Source organism: Mobula hypostoma, chromosome 2, assembly GCF_963921235.1.
Source record: "Mobula hypostoma chromosome 2, sMobHyp1.1, whole genome shotgun sequence".
Lineage (NCBI taxonomy): Eukaryota > Metazoa > Chordata > Chondrichthyes > Myliobatiformes > Myliobatidae > Mobula > Mobula hypostoma.
This window is the reverse complement of record NC_086098.1, coordinates 106586682-106602973: the sequence shown is the minus strand read 5'-3', so window position 1 is coordinate 106602973 and position 16292 is coordinate 106586682. Positions and strand designations below refer to the sequence as shown.

The window sequence follows — 16292 nt, the reverse complement described above, 5'->3', positions numbered from 1 at the left end:
TGTCCAAGGACACATTTTATCAGATAAGCTAATTGGAGAGAAACGTTTGGATCCTTAGAAGGACTACCATGTTTAATAGCTTGTCAGCCTTTCGGGAGAGGGGACCGTATAAGTAAACAAATGCCTGGCAAAATCAAGTTCAGCAACATATACAGAAACAGAAGCAATAAGACAATAGCACATTTTCATCCGATTTGATAGTTGAAATAAAAGTGGTGTGGAGTGGAATGGGAAGTGGTTTTGTGCAATCTTCCTGTTCCTTTCTCAAAACAAACACACACACAAACCACTGGGATATAACTGTGAAGAAGAATATTTGCATAAAGCAGCAGCATCACACAATAATTTATATATACTTACAGAAACAGCACAAATAAAAACAGAAAACATGCATCAGCCTAGACAGCTCCTATGGAAAGAGAAACAGCATTAATGCTTCATGTCAAAGATGCTTTGTCAGAACCTGGGAAGAGAGAAAAGTTAGTGTTAAGCAGCAGAGCAGGTGGGGAGGGATACACAGGACAACTAGAATGTCAATAATAGTGAGGAGCCTGGGTTGCCATGGAGATGAGCAGTAGCGATCAACTGGTAGATAGGTCATAATGAGCAATTGGAGAGAGAGAGAAAATGAACAACAGCCAGTAAAGGGGGACAGTTAATGCCTTTGAATACTAAAACTGTGCAATACTGGGCGGGTGGGGGTGGGGAGAAAAAACAATATTACAGACAGAAATAGACAGATTCCGAAACAGACAGCAAAATATTATCTAAAGCTTTATAATTCTGTATTGAACCCTTTAGATAAGATGCTGTTCCTCAACAATTGATCCTTAATTAAGTGCAGGAGGCCACCGAGAGAGAATGGGATAGAGAATTAAAATTACAGGCAACAGAAGGATCCAAGTTATTCAGTGAGATTCAACCATCTGATACGTTTTCTCCACGCACCCCCCTCTCCCAAGCATGATGAAACTATTGCTCCTTTGCTTTTCTGTCACCAGCAACCACTCCCCTTCTGCATCTTCCCCATACAACCATAGGAGCTGGCCTTTAACCATCCCTTTCCCACCAAACAGTCTTTCCAGGTTAAGCAGTAATTCACCTCCAGTTCTTCCAACCTCGCCCATCTAGCATTTGATATTCACAGCGTGGTCTCTTCTGCACTGGAGAAAGCAAACACGGGTCGGGTAACTGCTTTGTGGAACACCTTGATCCAGTTTGCAGGTAACAATGTTAATTTTGTAATTGCCTAGTCTTTTCCTGTTCGCCCGCAAAACCGGGATGAGTTTCGAAAGAGACCAGAAGCAACACAAAGGAAGGTTTTAATTCTGCCTCTTTGTCGGTTCCGCCAGTCGGTAGTTTAACGCACCGATACGGAGGAACCTGTCCCCGGAAACACAAGCCGAAAGTAAGTATGAGACTCCACCACGTACAGCTAGCGCAGTGCTCTACAAGCAAAGAGTAACAACGACATAGGATGCCAACATAACCTTATCTGGCCAATGAAGACATTTATTATGCTGAGTTTCCCCACAAAGTTGTTAACTGAATTGTTAAAACCAGGCTTCAATCCATCAAATGTCAAAAATCCCCCCAGTCACGTTTAACACGCCGATTGAAGCTTTCTGGTTTATTTTCGCTTGAAATCAGCGGAGAAATTTACACTCGCAAAATACTAGGTTTGAAGCGGTTGTGAGACGTGGTGAACAACCTGAAAAGCCAGCTAGCCTAAGAGTGACGCCTTTTGCAATGGATTCTCCGCGGCCGAGTATCATTGCCTGATAATAGGTGATCAGTTCTCATAAACTGGGAGGGTGTTTAATATTCTCTCTGTCCTTGGCCCGGCATTTAAATCCCCAAAGTAATCCAGCTGTATGCTTAAAGTACACACGACTCGCGGTGCGGCGGCAGGTTCCATCAGTGTTGTCAAAGATTATATCCAATATTCACCCCTTATGGAAAATAAGGTCAGGTTCCTCCTCTCGTGACATCGGGGTCATTGAATGATGACAGTGAGCAGCTGTAAGCACTGTCCAGCTCTGCGAGCTGCAGCACGCTATTTTCAAAAACAGTTTTAAATAGACTTGTCACAGACAGCAGCGTGCCATCTTAAATGTCTTCTTGAAATAGAATATTTATGACTTTACCTTTGATGAGTTGAATGATATTTCTTTCTAACGCGAATGTTAGAAAGCCACGCGCTCTTTACCCCCTTTAAAGCGAGTTTTAATATGGATGATAGTTTTAGAAAATGATAAAACCTTTGTTGCAAGCAGACGTCATGCAGTTTGACCGGGGGTAACCTATTGCTCAAAACTATGATGCCTATTGCATTAAGAAAAAAATGACAGCACCAAGCAAGTTTAAATTTTAAATCTTTTATCACAGAAAAAAGTTACATGAAACTACCAATGCTCCTTCATAATAAAATCAAGTTGCAAACTGAATAATGTAATAAAGATTTTTGAGTTTACCTACCTGTCACAAATCAAGCCGATTTCTCATGACTAATTGCTCTCAAATAGCAGTGACTGATTCCTTCAACAGCTTCAGTCTCTCACAAATTATTCCCACAAAATTGTTTCTGTCTAAATAGTCAAACACCACTGAATCAGGTCCCTTGCACCAATTCATCCATAAAAACTAAGGTGCACCCTGAGTCAGTCCCATTTGCCTGTCTTTGGTTCAAATCCCTTTAAATCTGGGGTCCATGGACCCCTTGCTTTATGGTATTGATCTATGGTATAAAAAAGGTTGTGAACTCCAACTCTAAACCTTTCCTATCTACCTATCAGTGCTCCTGCCTCTTTTGTTATTGTACCCACTTTGCCTCTTTCTCTGGTAGTTCATTCCCTGGTCCCCTTCAAAATTTTCCCCCTCTCACCTTAAACCTACACCCTCTAGTTCCAGACTTTCCCACTCTGGGAAAAAGTCTGTGACTATTCACCATATCTTTCTATGCCCCTCATGATTTTATAAATCTTGACAAGGTCACCCCACAGCCTCTTTCTCTGCAGGGAGTACTGCTAGGCCAGCCTATTCAGTTATTTCTTATAACTCAAGCCATTCAGTCCCAGCACATCCTTGTTTAATCTTTTCTGCACCCTCTCTAGTTTAATCACGTCCTTCCTATAGTATGGTGATCCTTCTCCACCATGAGGAAGAAAGGTGATATATTTCCAAGCTGAAATGCTGTTTGCAATACATTCCTGCAAGGTGGAGATATCATCACATGCTTTTCTGGGATTTAGGCCCAACATAATAAGGGAACAGAAATTATGCTTGCACGTTGTATAATTTAGAAACAATGCTTTTCCCTTGTGTCTGCTTCAGCCTGTTCATATGTTGAAATAATCATAATTATTTCAGCGATGCTGAGACTTGATACTTGCTAGTGTATAACTCCTCTGCATTGTCATAGTGCACAGTTTATCATTAGTGAGAAAGGAAACTGTCAGCTGTAGCAAGGATTCACTCAGGTCCATGGAAAATTGGTAAATGGAATTCAATCCAGAGAACAGTGAGGTAATCCATCTAGAGAAATAAACCAAGGCCAGAAAATTATGCATAATACAATTTTGGAGTGTATATTTTCAAATCCCAGAATTCTCTTGGCAAGAAGATAATATGAGTAAGAAGGCATTTTTACTTAATTGAGATATCCTGGATATCCTGAAAAGGGAGGGTGAGCAGCTAGAAGTGGAAGCAACCACAGAGGAAGAAAAAAGGAGGAGGTCCTGAAAAAAGAATACAGGGAGTTAGGAAGGAAGCTGAGAAGCAGGACCTTAATGGTAGTAATCTCGGGATTACTGCCTTGCCATGCGACAGTGAGGATATAAATAGAATGAGGTGGCAGATAAATGTGTGGCTGAAGAATTGGAGCTGGGGGCAGGGATTTAGATTTCTGAATAAATGGGACCTCTTCTGGGTCAGATGGGACCTGTACAAAAGGGACAGGTTGCACTTGAATCTCAGGGGGGACCAATATTCTTGTGGGCAAATTTACTCGAGCTGTTGGGAGTGGTTTAAACTAATATGGCAGGGGGATGGGAATTAGGATGATAGAGCTGAGGATGAGCCAGCAGGTTTACAAGTAGATGATGGGTGTAACAGGAATGTAAGGAAGGACAAGCCAATGATTGGACACAAATGCAGACAGAGCAAAGAGTTAAATTGTATCACAGAGGCAAAATTTAAAAGGGTGAAGAATGCAGGACAAGGTGCTGTATTTAAATGCATGTAGCATTTGGAATAAGGCGGACGAACGCATGGCGCAACTAGAGATTGATCAGTATGACATTGTGTGCATGATTGAGTCGTGGCTGAAAGAAGGCCATATTTGGGAGCTTAACATCAAAGGATATACTTTATATCAAAAGGGCAGGCAGAAAGGCACAGGCGTGGTTGGCTCTGTTGGTAAGAGATGGAATTACATCTTTGGAAAGAGGTGACACAGGATCAGAGCATGTTGAATCTTTGTGGGTGGAGTTAAAAGATTGCAAGGGTGAAAAAAATATTATGGGAATCATATATAGGCCTCCAAATAGTAGCCAAGATGTGGGGTTGAGATTGCTAAGGGAGCTGGTAAGTCTAATGACACAATTGTAATGGGGGACTTCAATATGCAAGGGGATTGGGGAAATCAGGTTGGTGTTGGATCATAAAAGAGGGAATTTGTTAAACACCGAGGAGATGACTTTTTAGAGCGGCTTGTGCTCGAGCCTACTCAGGGAAAGGCTATCTTAGATTGGCATTGTGTAATAAACAGATCTTATTAGGGAGCTAACATAAAGGAACCCTTAAGAAGCAATGATCATAATACGATTGAATTCATACAGCAATTTGAGAGGAAGAAGCATAAGTCACATGTAACTGTATCATAGTGGAATAAAGGGAATGACAGAGGCATGAGAGAGGAGCTTGCCCCGATGGATTGGAGGAGGATACTGGCAGGGATGACTTCAGAGCAGGGATGTCTGAAATTTCTGGGAATAGTTCACAAGGCACAGGATAGATATGTCCCACAGAGGAATAAGTTCTCAGTTGGCAAGGGTAGGCAACCGTGGCTGACAAAGGAAGTTAAGGACTGCATAAAAGCCAAGGAAAGGACATATAAGGTAGCAAAGGTGAGTGGGAAGTTGGATGATTGGGAAGCTTTTATAATCCAACAAAAAGCAACTAAAAAAGCTATAAGAAGGGAAAAGATGACATATGAGGGCAGACTAGGCAATAATATAAAGCAGGATACCAATAGTTTTTTCATTTATATAAAGTGTAAAAGGGAGGTGAGAGTTAATATTGGATCACTGGAAAATGATGCTGGTGAGGTAGATGAACTTAATGGGTCAACAACCAGATGTCTTAAAGGTTCAGAAGAAATCAGGTGGAAGAGGGAATGCAGTTCAACAAACAGCTGTAGAAAAAGTACCAACCAGCTAGTAAACAAATATTTTTGGTGCATTTCAAGTGTTTTGAGGTATTACAGATTAATAATAGCTGCAGGATATTTTGTACATAATTTCTGCTGCAAAGCAATGTTGCTCATAGTTTGAGTAGCAACTTGCACATTACACCTGTAAATGGGGCTTTTGTCAAAAAGGAGTCAAGTGCAAGTTAATATGTGGGAAAAACATCACAAGTAGGTTAGAAGAATGTTACAAGTTTCCAATACAGGATAACTTTGTTATCCAAATAGAAAGTTTTCGATGGATGTTTCAGAACACAACAGCAGTATTGTATGAAGAAAACATATGGTTTAATCTTTTAAATATTTTATTGGCAAATGGGGAATTAGTTGATAACTGGTAGCTCCCAGCAGCAAAACATCTGGGACTACAAATGGAGGGATCTATTTTCTATCCAACTCTTGACTAAGCTTCAGAGCCAAATATTCTCATTAAGTGTATTTAATTAATTGTTGGTTAAGATTATTGTCTAACATTATTTAAGCAGTTTTAGTAATGATTTACTGCTAATTTAAGGGGGCATCAACGGTATTGGAGAATAAAGCTTTTGTTCACTTCTCAAAGTTGTCCCGACACAATGCCATTCACCTTTAATAATAGCATCAAAGACAGTAGATTGATGTTGGGTGGCTGATTCAAACTTTTTCCGCTGATCCCAAACTGCAGCCAGATTCTGGATCAGTTAAATCACATTAATATGGAACAATTATTTTTTGTGTTTGTAGTTGATTTCTGAGGTGAACTATTCCTTGGGCCTTGTCCTACACCCCGCATGAGAGCTCTGGTGATGGAAGTAGGCACTTGGATTTCCAGAGGTGGAGATGAGGGATTGAAAGAATGCTTGACGGTAATAGCTTGTTAATCAATATCTGTGAGGTCAGAAAGCCATCCCTTTTTATCTGTCAGAATAGTGTTGAGTATCTTATTTATTAAGTGAACTGTTCAGCTGATAAAATCTAACTGTCATTTCCAGATAAGTAATTGTATTGTACACTTGCAACCAACTGTAGTGTGTTTAAATGCTCCGTATCATTTCTCAACATGATACTAGCATTAATTAATGAGCAAAACACTAATTAACCCAATTATTAGGGGTCAGACCTAATCTAGTAAAGGAAATGATATTAATTTGATCCCTAAGGAAAAAAGAATGTAGGGTTTATCACTGTTACTGTGGCAACACATGACTTTTAGCCTTGATATGGATCTGCCGTGCAATGTCAAACCATTATTCTTTGTAACTTTGCCCAATTTGGCTCACACATCTAAGCAAGAAACGTAAGTATTTTTTTTTCTTTGTGTGGATACTTGATAACCATCAAAGAGTGGAATTGAAACGGAAATTGGCAGTGGCCCAAATCACGAGGAAATACCCTGTTTTCTTTAATTATCCAGAGGATTGAAGGCAAAATTCAGCCTGAAGGAGGACTGTTTTGGCAACTGTCTATACCCTACATGTGCTCCCATTCTTATATTCTTGCTGGGTGCAAATTGGTAGCTTGAATTCCTGAATTACTGCAGTGACAGTATCTGCTGCAGTCAGAAGTTCCCACCTGCTTCAAAAGGGCAACAATCAGAGTGAGCTGCCTAAACTTGATTCCAGGATTGGATGGTTTGTCATATGAAGAGCATTTGATGGCTCTGGTCTTGTATTCACTAGAATTTAGAGGAATGAGGGGTGACCTCATTGGAACCTATTGAATGGTGAAAGGCTTTGATAGCATGGATGTGGAGAGGATGTTTCCAATGGTGGGAGAGTTTAAGACCAGAGGACACAGCCTGAGAATAGAATGGAGATGAGGAGGAATTTCTTTAGCCAGAGTGGTGAATCTGCGGAATTCTTTGCCACAGGCAACTGTGGAGGCCAAATCTTTGTGTATATTTAAGGCAGAGGTTGATAGACGCTTGATTGGTCAGGGCATGAAGGGATATGGGGTGAAGACAGGAGATTGGGGCTGAGAAGAAATTTGGTTCAGCCATAATGAAATGGCAGAGCACACCCAATGAACAAAATAATTCTGCTCTTATATCTTATGGTCTTAATAACTATCGTCCAGTAGCACGCATATCTATGGTGATGAAGTACTTTGAGAGGTTGGTTATGGCTAGACTCAACTCCTGTCTCAGCAAGGACTTGAATTCACTGCTATTTGCTTATAGCCACAATAGGTCTACAACGGATGTGATCTCACTGGTTCTTTGCACAGCCTTGGATCACCTGGACAATACTAATACCTGTGCCAGGATGCTGTTTATTGACTACAGCTCAGCGTTTAACACAATCGTTCTTACAGTTCTGATCAAAAAGCTGCAAGACCTCTACACCCCTGACTGCATGGCTAGGCACACTTGCTGACTATTGTTGGCAGGATTTCAGATGGTGATGAGAGGGTGTATAGGAGCGAGATATATCAGCTAGTTGAGTGGTGTCACAGCAACAACCTTACACTCAATGTTAGTAAGACCAAGGAACTGACTGTAGACTTCAAAAGGGGTAAGATAAGGGAACACATATCAGTCCTCATAGATGGATTAGAAGTGGGAAGAGAGAGCAATTTGAAGTTCCTGTATCTCAACATCTCTGAGGATCTATCCTGGGCCCAACTATTATGACACTCACCCAACCGTGCTAGCTTCGGGGTTTAGATGCCCTGACTGTCTGGAATATGGATAGCTGGCACAGCCCCTTTAAAGATTCAGAACCAACCCACCTAGTGATAATCGTGTTTTGGGCACCAAGAATTGAGTATTTAGAGATCACCTGAACGAGCCTCAATGCTCAATTGTAAATCCAACTCGTGTCTAGTGTTTGGTTTGTGCTCAGTTCTTGATCCAGTCTGATATCATGTCTCAATCCTAACCTCAAATACTCAAGTATTTGCATCCAAACCATCCTCATCAAGGACTCTTATAACACCAGCATATTGATGCAGTTACAAAGAAGACCCAATAGCAGCTATATTTCCTTAAGAGTCTGAGGAGATTTGATATGTCACCAAAGACACTCACAAATCTCTACTGATGTACTGTGGGGAGAGTTCTAATCGGCTGCATCTCTGTCTGGTATTGGCGGGGGGGGGGCACTGTACAGGATTGAAAGAAGCTGCGGAAAGTTGTGAACTCAGTCAGCTCCAGCACGGGCACTAACCTCCCCAGCATCCAGGACATCTTCAAGGTGTGATGCCTCAAAAAGGTGACATCCATCATTAAGGACCCCCATTACCCAGGGCATGCCTCCTTCTCATTTTTACCACCAGGAAGGAGGTACAGGAGCCTGAAGAAGGATCACTGATTCAGAAACAGCTTCCACCTTTCTACTATCTGTGGAATTCTCTGCCACAGGAAACAGTTGAGGCCAGTTCATTGGCTATATTTAAGAGGAAGGTAGATATGGCCCTTGTGGCTAAAGGGATCAGGGGGTATGGAGGGAAGGCTGGTACAGGGTTCTGATTTGGATGATCAGCCATGATCATACTGAATGGCGGTGCAGGCTCGAAGGGCCGAATGGCCTACTCCTGCACCTATTTTCTATGTTTCTATCTGATTTCTGTATGGACATTGAACTCATGAACACTACCCCACAACTTTTTCTTTATCTTGCCATGAAAGCCCTGTGGACCCGATGGTCCATGAGGTCATGAAGAGTCAGACTCAACTAAAATGACAAAATAACAAATTGTACTGCGCAACAACAAATATCATGACATAGGCTGGTGATATTAAACCTGATTCTGATTCTGATTTTGATCTTCAATGGTTGGTAAGTTGATGGTGAAGATCCTGAGAGGCAGGATTTATGAACATTTGGAGAGGCATATGGAGAGAGGGTATATGGGATGTCTAGGGAGGGGTAACACCTCTGGTGGGGAGGCCTGCCATGCCCTTTTTCAGGGCAGCTCATCCACTTTGGTCCCCACCTGGTGCTCAGCTCTCACTTGTGTCTCCAAGTAGCTGTCAAACAGGCAGCAGCCACACCCCAGTAAACCGTCTCAGCAGACGGGCCAAACCAAGTGAGGGTAGCCGACGGGTCTTTGACTCTCTGTGAGGTAGGGGATCTGCCTTTCCCAGCGTATGAAGTCTGGCCATGGTGGATTGAGCGGAAGAGACCAATTAATGGTCCGAAGGTCAAGAAGGCAGGTCAGCAGGTGTGGTGGAGTGCTGAGAGCACAACATGGCACTTAGACGTCCTGGTCATCCACTGCAAGAGGTGGTGATCTCTTTAAACTCACCTAGCAGAAGGCAAAGGCAAACCACTGCTGTAACCTGCCACAAACATGATTTCCCAAAATGTCAGAGCGGCGTGGAGGGAAATTATCCACCAACTGGAAATTCCAGATGTGGCCTAAATGCGACAAATATGATTAGAACTAGTCAGCATGGCTTTGTTGAGCTTTATGGGCCTGACGGAATTTTTTGAGGATGTGACTAAACACATTGATGAAGGGAGAGCAGTCGATGTAGAGTATATGGATTTCAGCAAGGCAATTGATAAGGTACCCCATGCAAGGCTTATTGAGAATATAAGGAGACATGGGATCCAAGGGGACATTGCTTTGTGGATCCAGAACTGGCTTGCTCACAGAAGACAAAAAGTGGTTGTAGACTGGTCATATTCTGCATGGAGGTCGGTGACCAACGGTGTGCCTCAGGGATCTGTTCTGGGACCCCTACTCTTTGTGATTTTTATAAATGACTTGGATGAGGAAGTGGAAGGATGGGTTAGTAAGTTTGCTGATGACATAAATGTTGGAGGTGTTGTGGATAGTGTGGAGGGCTGTCAGAGGTTACAGCAGGACATTGATAGGATGCAAAACTGGGCTGAGAAGTGGCAGATGGAGTTCAACCCAGGTAAGTGTGAGTTGGTTCATTTTGGTAGGTCAAATATGATGACAGAATATAGTATTAATAGTAAGACTCTTAGCAGTGTGGAGGATCAGAGGGATCTTGGGGTTGGAGTCCACAGACACCTAAAGCTGCTGCGCAGGTTGGCTCTGGTTAAGAAGACAAATGGTGCATTGACCTTCATCAATCATGGGATTGAGTTTGAGAGCCAAGAGGTAATGTTGCAGCTATATAGGACCCTGGTCAGACTCCACTTGGAGTACTGTGCTCATTTCTAGTTGCCTCACTGCAGGAAGGATGTGGAAACCATAGAAAGGGTGCAGAGGAGATTTACAAGGATGTTGCCTGGATTGGAGAGCATGCCTTATGAGAATAGGTTGAGTGAACTCAGCCTTTTCTCCTTGAAGCGATAGAGGATGAGAGGTGACCTGATAGAGGTGTATAAGATGATGAGAGGCATTGATAGTCAGAGGCTTTTCCCAGGGCTGAAATGGCTAGCACAAGAAGGCATAGTTTTAAGGTGCTTGGAAGTAGGTACAGAGGAGATGTCATGGGGTAAGTTTTTTACACAGAGAGCGGTGAGTGTGTGGAATGGTCTGCTGGCGGAGGTGGTCGAGGCGGAAACGAATGGGTCTTTTAAGAGACTCCTGGATGAATACATGGAGCATAGAAAAATAGAGGGCTATTAGTAAGCCTCACTAGTTCTAAGGTAAGGACATGTTTGGCACAGCTTTGTGGGCCGAAGGGCCTGTATTGTGCTGTAGGTTTTCTATGTTTCTATATTCTAAATTACTCTTCTTTGGTTGACATGCATTTCTGGGATATCCTAAAGGTATAAACACTTTTTTTTAACCTAATTTCTTCCTCTTGCTAGTCATTCCAACACTCTCCCCTCGACCGCTCATGGTATGCATGCCTTTGCTTTTGAAGTTATTCCATCATTGCCAAAACAACTAACAAAGCATTTCTCTGTAGTATTTGCAGTTATGTAGGGTGTGAATGGGGATGGGCTATTTCACAATGAATCATTAAACTAAATCCTGTCTGATGCATCCATAGTGAAATGTGATCAATGAATAGGAATAAAATGATATTCTCCCCTGTCACTTAAGTCATTGTGATACACAATTGTCCCATTCAGTATAGACTGTGAATTGAACTTGGGTCTTTACTACTCAGATATTGTGACAGTAGATTCTGCACTCCTTGTTCGTTCACTGGATATGAAGTGTGGTGGGTGATTTTGTTAACTCATGCTGTAAGATATTGCTTGCCTTGGTTGAAGCTAACTAATTATATTTTCAGATATAGGTCATACTTACTTGAGTGAGAATCTTTGGCAAGCGTTGAATTGGTACACCTGCAGCGCAGAGCTGTGATCTTCCTGGCTACTAAGCCCGGGACAGGTGTGGTTCCACCATGCTGGCTCCTCCCCAAGGCTGCTGCTGGTCGTTTATTTTTGAGTGCATATGTTTGTGCCAGCCTGAGTATATGGGTGCTGTAAATGCTGTGTGTACTAAGTGCGTGCAACAACATTTCCTGGAATTTCTCACCTTTGGATCAGGACCTTGCTCTGCCAAGTCCAAGTGCCCACTAGCGTGGAAGGAGCAGCAGCAGTCTATCTGTCCCTTCAAGCTTCTCCGACATCCAATACAATCATCCTCTGGAGGAACTTAGACAGTCGAGCAGCATCGTGTGGGATAAGGAAAGTCCTTGACGCAGAGCTTTGCACCGAAATTCCAGAATTCCTTTCTCTCTGCAGATGCTGCTCAATCTGTTGAGCTCTTTGAGCAGATTGTTTGTTACTCCAGATTCTAACATCTGCAGCCTTCCGTGTCTTCAATGCAATCAGAATCTGTCTCCGCTTCCAAATCCTTGATTTCTTTAGCTACAAGAACTACAGCATATCTCATCACTTCTTAAATACATTTAACAATTTGGCCTTAACTGTCTTCTATGGCAGAGAATTCCACAGGTTCACCACTGTTTGAGTGAAGAATTTTTTTCTCATCTCTGTTGGAAATGGCTTACCCCATATACTTGTACTCTGATCCAGGCCCTGGACTTTTTCACCATTGGGAACATCCTTTCTGCAATTAACCTCTCCAGTCTTGTGTGGATCTTATAAATAAAGTGAAATTCAAGAAGCTTTTGAAGTGTTTTACAAAACTCTATATTCCAAAGTTCCTGGGGGAAGCATAACCCAAATTGACACTTTCCTGAATTCTCTAGAGTTACCCACTTTAAGCGAAGAACAAAATAGAACAATGACTGCTGACATAACTGAAGTTGAACTAAAAGCTGTATTTAGTAGGCTTAAATTAAGCAAGTCACCAGGTTCAGATGGGTATACAGCAGGGTGGTACAAAGAATTTAAAAATGATTTCATTCCTGTCTTACTCCCCACACTGAACTGGGCTCTAAAAAAGGCACAAATGCCACCCAGCTGGAAGGAGGCAATAATCCCAACTATACCGAAAGAAGGCAAGGATAAAATGGAATGTGGGTCATTTAGACTAATATTCATTGTAATATAGATTATAGATTATTTACCTCCATCATGGCCAAAGGATTAGAAGAGTTTCTACCCATACCAATACATAAGGATCAGACAGGTTTTATACAACAACGCCAAACACAAGACAGTATACGAAGGACACCACGTTATGCATCACATACAAAAAAATAAAATCGAAGCAATAGTGAACGCTGAAAAGGCATTTGATTCTGTTAATTGGAATTTTCTTTACAGAGTTTTACATAGATTTGGTTTCCATGACACAATTATTAAAACTATACAGGCACTATATGACAAGCCTACTGCTAGGATTAAAATCAATGGATATTTATCAAATAGTTTTACCCTAGAAAGGGGCACGAGACAGGGTTGTGCATGGTCACCGCTACTCTTCACATTATATCTGGAACCATTAGCTCAATACATCAGACAAAATGAAGATATCAGGGGAATTACTATTAAAGGGAAAGAGCATAAATTGGCCTGTTATGCGTATGACATTTTGATCTATCTAGGGCAACCAACATACTCTTTACCTAAATTGATGCAATCCTTTGAACAATATGGTCAATTATCAGGATACAAGATCAACATAGATAAAACCCAACTACTTTCATATAACTTTAGCTCACCAAGAGAAATTGAAAGTAGATATCCCTGGGCATGGCAAACAGAGTCTTTCAAATATTTGGGCATCATTATGCCAAAAGATTTGTGAAAATGATCAGAATGCAATTATCTGCCTATATATAAAAAATTAAGGAAGATTTAACAAGATGGATCCTAATTCCTTTTTTTAGTCTCAGTTCAAGGATTGAATCTATTAAAATGAATATATTGCCTGGATTATTATATCTCTTTCAGATCCTACCAATAGAGATTAATCAGAATCAATTCAATGAATAGAACAAAATGTTATCAAGATATATATGGCAAGATAAAAGGCCTACAGATCATCTCAAAACTTCGCAATTAGCCAAGGAAGTGGGGGGGGGGGGTGGCGGGGGATGGGGCCTACTTTCTCTTAGAAATTATTATTTTGCAGCACAGTTGAGAGCCGTGATATGCTGGTGCAACCCATCATATGACACTCAATGGAAAAACATTGAGGAAGGGATATTTCCCATCCCCATACAGGCAATTTTGGCTGATAACAACCTACAAAGGTACATGAATACTATTGATAATCCATGGGTGAAATGGACTCTTTAAATATGGAAAACTATTATAAAAGAATATAAACTAGAGTGAGATATTGCAATTCTTAAATGGTGTGCATATGACTCAGATTTTATGCCGAATAAACTGGATGCTAGATTTAAGGACTGGACAGCTAAAGGAATAACAGGTATTTGCAATATAATGAAAGAAGGAACACTGTTCAGTTTTGAAATGCTTAAAGAGCAACACTTATTAGAAAAACAGGACTTTTATTGATATCTACGGATGCAACAGTATGTTAATAGGAGGGTTAAAAATGTAACCAAGGCAAGTACATGTTTGATAGAGCTATTTAGAAAAGCATATAATTCAGATAACAGTAGTAGAATCATTTCAAGCATGTATAAGCATTTGTCAAATCTTAAAACACATTCAACTTCATACAGTAAAACAAAATGGGAGAAGGAAGGAAGGATAATTATATCTGAGGAAGAATGGACAATAATATGGAGGTATCAATGGAAGTGTACCAGTTCACAGAAATGGAGAGAGTTTCGATGGAAAAACCTGATAAGATATTTTATTACACCCTCTCAAAAATTCCATTATGATAGTAACCTCCCTGTTTGCTGGAGAAATTGTGAAAATCAAAACACAAACCATTATCATATTTTCTGGGATTGCCCCGTTATCAAAGACTATTGGAGTGGGATACACAATGCCCTACAAGACATTTTTAAAATTTGAAATACCCTTGGAAAGTAAGACAATTTTTTTTGGGTATGTACCTCAAGAATGGTTGAAAAGAGATAAATATTTAATGAATATACTGCTGGTGGCTGGTAAAAAGACTCTTACCAGGAAATGGTTATCACAGGAGAGCCCAACTTTAAATGCATGGATGGAAATTACAATGGACATTTACAAAATGGAGAAGATAACAGCATCTGTTAATCATAAGTTGGAACAATTTGATTCATACTGGGTAAAATGGTTTAACTACCTAACACCTCATAGGCCTGATTTTATTCTCACAAGTCAATGAATATGTTGTAAAAAAAAGATCACTCCCTACTTGTACATAGTTTTCTCCTTTTGCTTGTTCTTTCTTTCCTCTCTTTTCTATAGGTGTATACCTCAGATAAATATTATGTGGAGATTTGTGGCAAATATGATTTTATGATATATATGTACAATATCTGAAATACATCACGGAAATGTTTGCTGATGAACTTCAATAAAAAATAAATTACAATAACAAGAAATATTCTCTAATTTTTCTAAACTCTAATGGATATGATCATCCCAATTCTTCAACCTCCTACCCAAGATCCAAAAGCCAGACACTTTTGGTAGGCCTACTGTCTCTGTTTGCTCCTGCCCCACTGAACCCGCATCCTCATACCTCATTTCCATTCTGTCTCCCTTGGTTGAGACCCTTCCCACCCACATCCGTGATGCTTTCCATGCCCTGGCCCTGATCCCCTTATTTTCACCATGGATGTTCAGTCCCTATGCACTTCTATCCCCCATCAAGAAAGTCTTAACTTCTATCTTGACAGAAGAACTAACCAGTTCCCCTCCACAACCATCTTCCCTTCATCCGGCAGAACTGGTCCTCACCCTGAACAATTCTTCCTTCAGATCCTCCCACTTTCTCTAAACATGAGCCCCAGCTATGTCTGCCTCTTTGTTGGCTACATAGAACAGTCAATGTCGGAAATCTCCCCTGGTAATATTCCCCAACTCTACGCTGACAACTACATGGCGCTGCTTCATGCACCCATGCTGAGCTTGTCAATTTTATCAACTTTGCTTCTAAATTCCACCCTGCCCTTAATTTCTCTTGGTCCATCTCTAACACCTCTCCCCTTTCTCATTCTCTCTAACTCCATCTCTAGAGATAAACTGTCAACTGATGTCTTTTATAAACTTAACAATTCCCACAGTTACCTTAGCTCTACCCCTTCCCACCCTGTCTTCTACAAAAATACTATTCCCTTTTCTCAGTTCGTTCAGCTCCACTGTATCAGTTCCCAGGACATCAGAGATGTCCTCCTCCTTTAAAGAACAGAGTTTCCTTCCACTATTGATGCTGCCCTCACCCCACCTTCCCGCTGCCTTAACAGTGATAGAGTTCCTTTTGTCTTTACCTACCACCAAATGAACCTCCACATCTAATAGATTATCCTCCACAAATTCTGCGGTATTCAAAGGGATCCTGCCACGAAACATATCTTTACCTCCCACCCACACCTCTGCTTTCCACAAGTATCACTCCCTCTGGAATTTCCTTGTCCATCCAT

At 41.2% G+C, this 16292-nt stretch overlaps 1 long non-coding RNA gene across 1 annotated transcript in view; it reads left to right on the top strand.

The window, feature by feature from the left end:
• Nucleotides 1–1039: 1039 nt before the first annotated feature.
• LOC134342340 (uncharacterized) overlaps nucleotides 1040–16292 on the top strand; it is a 37502-nt gene continuing 22249 nt past the window's right edge. Inside the window, exon 1 of the long non-coding RNA XR_010017003.1 lies at nucleotides 1040–1224. This is a non-coding gene — a long non-coding RNA (uncharacterized LOC134342340). The remainder of the gene's footprint in view (nucleotides 1225–16292) is intronic.